Source organism: Danio rerio, chromosome 21 (assembly GCF_052040795.2).
Source record: "Danio rerio strain M-AB ecotype USA chromosome 21, GRCz13ab, whole genome shotgun sequence".
Lineage (NCBI taxonomy): Eukaryota > Metazoa > Chordata > Actinopteri > Cypriniformes > Danionidae > Danio > Danio rerio.
In genome coordinates, this window is record NC_141041.1 from 22,012,287 (window position 1) to 22,016,786 (window position 4,500).

At 31.0% G+C, this 4,500-nt stretch overlaps 1 long non-coding RNA gene across 1 annotated transcript; it reads right to left on the reverse strand.

Annotated features, from left to right (window-relative positions):
• Positions 1-475: 475 nt before the first annotated feature.
• LOC137488283 (uncharacterized) lies at positions 476-3,621 on the reverse strand. Its single transcript, XR_015520313.1, has 4 exons — positions 3,587-3,621; positions 2,644-2,683; positions 2,401-2,545; positions 476-1,059 (listed from the first exon to the last, which is right to left on the reverse strand). It is a non-coding gene; the product is annotated as an uncharacterized LOC137488283 (long non-coding RNA).
• Between the last annotated feature and the right edge of the window lie 879 nt (positions 3,622-4,500).

A 4,500-nucleotide genomic window follows, 5' to 3' on the forward strand; every position in this document is an offset into this window, starting at 1 on the left:
ACACGAAGGATCTTTTAATTTGGCTTTGAAGTTATAGTCCAATCACAACGTCGCAATCTACGTCACACTTTGTCTCTATTTGGTAATCTTCCGGCTGAAGGTAGATTAATATAACCTTATAATATAACCTAAATATCAAAATGTGTATTAATATTACATGTTATTTATTGTCTTATTAAAAATACAAATGTATATTTACCGTGTGAGATTCCTTTGTGGGGGTAACCTGATGTAAAAAAATTATCATAGTAAAACCAGATCATAGGCAGTATACTTAATTTGAAATGAATAATAAAATAATAAAAAAGCTTCATGTTTGAAAACATTTCCAGCATTTCATGTAACTAAACCCTGCATCCTCCAGGTATACAAATATAAATATATATCAAACTTAAATGACAAATATAGTGCCCATTAAATAGTATAAATAGTAGTTCATTGTAAATGAGTATACAAATAAACACAATACATTTTTAATGAAACATTTATAATTTATTTATAATGCCACAAAAAAAAAAATCACGCAAACATGCAAAAACATATATTTTATAACAGTTTTTAATGCAATAATATATTACCATACATATATAAATGATTAAAAACAATTATAATTGAAGGAAATGTATATATTGTATTATTATTATTATTATTATATTTATTTTGTGATATTTATTCATGTCATACATCTGGTATGTCAAGCTCAAGTAAAACTGCACTGCAAAAAATATTTTCAAACGATGGCTTTGGAAATGCCATTATAATAAACAGCTTTCACAACAACAAGAAGTCAAGTTCATGACAAATGCAAATTATGTTTATAATAACAACTTTCTGAACTTAAACATCAAAAGTAGAATAAGTTCAAAACATATTCAAGTATTTACTGAAGAATAGCAAAAACTATTTTTACAAAACACTGAGAACCAAAGTGTGCTTGGTGAGTCCAGGTGTTTATGCTGACTAGACTGTCATATTGCAATCCGGTCAGCATGAGGAGACTTGGGCGTAAAGTGTCAGGAATTCCTGGAGGGCTCCCATGTGTTATTCCAGGTTTTGCCACTGTAAAGTATTAGAAGTGCACAACATCATTACTGAACAAAGAATGAGCGTTAGGTTTCATTTAGAAAGTTCAGTGATATTTATTTATATATGTAAAGTGTCATTAAACCTGGCACTCTTTAATTAACTGTATAATAGGTTAAACATTTCCAGCATGTTTCCATGTATTCCAAGCAGATCTGTCAGTTCTACAAACTCAGAGATCAGGATAGTAACTGCACTTCTCATTATGAACACCATTATCCTTCTCATACATTTTTATCACCACTGATGTCCACTGCTGTAGTTTTCATTGAAGGGAATGCTGACACAAATTCCAGCAAGTTTTTTTTTTAAATAGCAGAATATGGGTATTATTGGGCCAAAACCTTAAAAAATATAAGATGCAAGATTAGAATCTTGATGAACATATTGTTAATTCACTTCTTGCAATTTAAAACACACATCTCATGTTTGACTCATCAATTATGTGAACACTACAACAGCATACTGTGCTCCACCCTAAAAATATTTCTAAATTATAACAAGCTTATTGCTTTACATGGCTAAACATTTATTTTATGCCTGCATGATTCACTGCTATTACTGTAACCCATTAGACTCTTAACCCAAACTAGTTGACTTTATTAGAAAACTGCATAGAAACATGTTGCCTTAAACCCTTTATGTTTTTACACAAGGTGAAACTAAACAGCCCACTTTAAATTAACCAATAACCTTTACAATCTTCTTGAACTTACAGTTATATTTTAATTCAAGTATGGCTGTTAAGTTGCACATTGTATAAAATGTAATGGGTTTAAGGCACTGGGTTTCTATACAATTTTCTAGTAAAGTCAACTAGATTGGGTTAAAGCAGTAGTTCACTATTTACTCTCCCTCAAGTGGTTGTAAACCTTTTTTAAAAACTTCCAAGTTACTTTGTGTTAAACATGAAGGAAGTTTTTTGAAGAAAGCTGAAAAGCTGAAAACATTGACATGCATAGTAGGAAAAAACAAATACTATGGAAGTTAATGTTTGCAGGTTTTCATCTTTCTTTAAAATATAAATTTTTGTGTTTAACTGAAGAAAGGAACTCAGACATATTTGGAACAAGTAAAGGATGAGTCATTAATGACAGAATTTTCCTTTTTGGGTGAATCTCTTTAAGAGTATACTGAAAGAAATGTCCTACTCAATGTAGCTAACTTCAGCTGCATGTGTAGCCCCATAAATACTTATCTAGAAATCAAAACAATAATCACGTCAGTCCCATTTTAGGCCTTTTATATCATATTGGCCACAGAATGGACTACTTAGTGTTGCAATAAAAAAAATATAATAATAAAATTATGACTTACCACACAATACAAGACAAACAGTGAATTTTCAGCTCTGCCTTTGCTGTACACAAGATGAGGTTCCAGCTTCAACACTGATCTTGAGTGGGGCAGCTGTGCAGCTCTGTGAGGTTGTGACTGTTCAGATGCAGTGCTGTGAAGAGTTCTTTATTAAAAGAAAGTACATTCTTTTAAAATCTGTACATAACAACAAAGAAAAAACAATGATTTTAAATAATGATTAATTCTGAACAAAAACCTTACCCTTAGTCAAGATGAATTCATATGTCAAAAGTTTCTGCATCTGAAATGAATAAAAACAGATGTGACATTTGTTAAACCCACTAAACTACTAGATACATCAGTACTGCATTAAGCAGTTGTAAAGAAATGTAAGTGTAGTCCAAAATGAGCCTTAATCTCTTTAAGATAATGATTTAAAAAAACGTTGCTTGTGTTAAAAACAATCCAGCCACTTGTAATACATTTGATCAATGGTAAATTTCTGAGAAGGTGCAAGGTAATCCTTGAGTTTTACCATTATCATCCTGACTGACATAATATTGGACAAAGAAGACAGCTTGTTGTGCCTCTTTACCAAAATTTAGAGATGATAGATTCTTTCTTTTATTAAATAAATTGGTAAAGGCCAAACTATACTGGTAATAGTGTAAGATATTCATTGTGTGACATCCATCAGCTTAAGTTATACTTGAGCTTTTGTTATGCTATATATATATATATATATATATATATATATATATATATATATATATATATATATATATATATATATATGTGTGTGTGTGTGTGTGTGTGTGTGTGTGTGTGTGTGTGTGTGTGTGTGTGTGTGTGTGTGTGTGTGTGTGTGTTTTAAGGCATGGAAAATAATTGTTATAACAATGTAGCCTTAAAACCTTTGGAAACACTTGATGTTCTTTAATATTAAAACAATTACGAATACATTTGTATTATTAGAGTTGCATATTGCATATTATATATAGATTTTGCACGAATTCTATTGTGGAAAACAACAATCTGGTTACACTGTTCCTTATCTTAAAATGTATATATTGTTCTAATGCATGACCAATGTTATATGTGAGAAAAATATATTTTTAATAACTTGATGTAATTAGTTAACGTCGCTAGTTTACAGTACATGCTTTATCAACAAATCGTCTTTATTTGTTTACTTTTTACTTACCTTGTGGAAAACGCAGTGAACCTTGGGATCGCAATGAACCTTGGGATAGCGAGCATAGACTGTAAAAAATAGATCGCCACATACAATGACCCCAACTTCAATGAATCATTTAAAATAAAAAAAATATCAGCCAAAAACATTTTTAAACTTAGTACCTGAAATGCAATATTTTTTAAAGTAAAAAAACAATAAATAATATGAATGAATCAAAGTTTTATTAGGCATAGTTACTCTAAACTGGGCAACCGAATATAATTTCACTCATTAAATATAAAGTAAATGATAACATATTTATAAACACCAACAAATCTCCAATAAAAATACATTATGAAGCATTAACATACTATTTAATGTTGACAGTTGAACTCATCTGTGAACTCACCGCTGATGCAGTTTGACCAATAGCAGAGCGGCGTTAAACTCACCGTTAAGAGATGTCACGTGGACCGAAGTTTATTCATAAAGTAGTTTCGACCCAGTTTACAGACGCTTTTCATGAACAAAATAAAAATTACATATTTTAAAATAAGAAAACTAAGATAATAAAAATAATAAATAAAAATAATAAAACATCTATTGGTAATTATACGAGCCTCCAGCGTCTCCCTATGACGCCTCAGGCTCAGGCACAGATTCTATAGGGAATCCCTGCACGTCTAAATATGACGCTAAAGGGGTACCCTGTTCGTCAATAACTTACGCCGAGGGTTCCTGACCAAGCGTCAGTATGTGACGAGTTGGGAGTGAGAACGTGTTGCATTTGATGGTGCATAAATACCCAGTCTTTGTTTTTATTTACTCCATGTAGTTTTGAGAGCTGAGATGCATATTTTGATTTTCTTAGACAAAACAAGGAAAGTGCACAAAGGTCACTCTCACAGACACTTTAATTTACTGTTATACTCCATATTAAA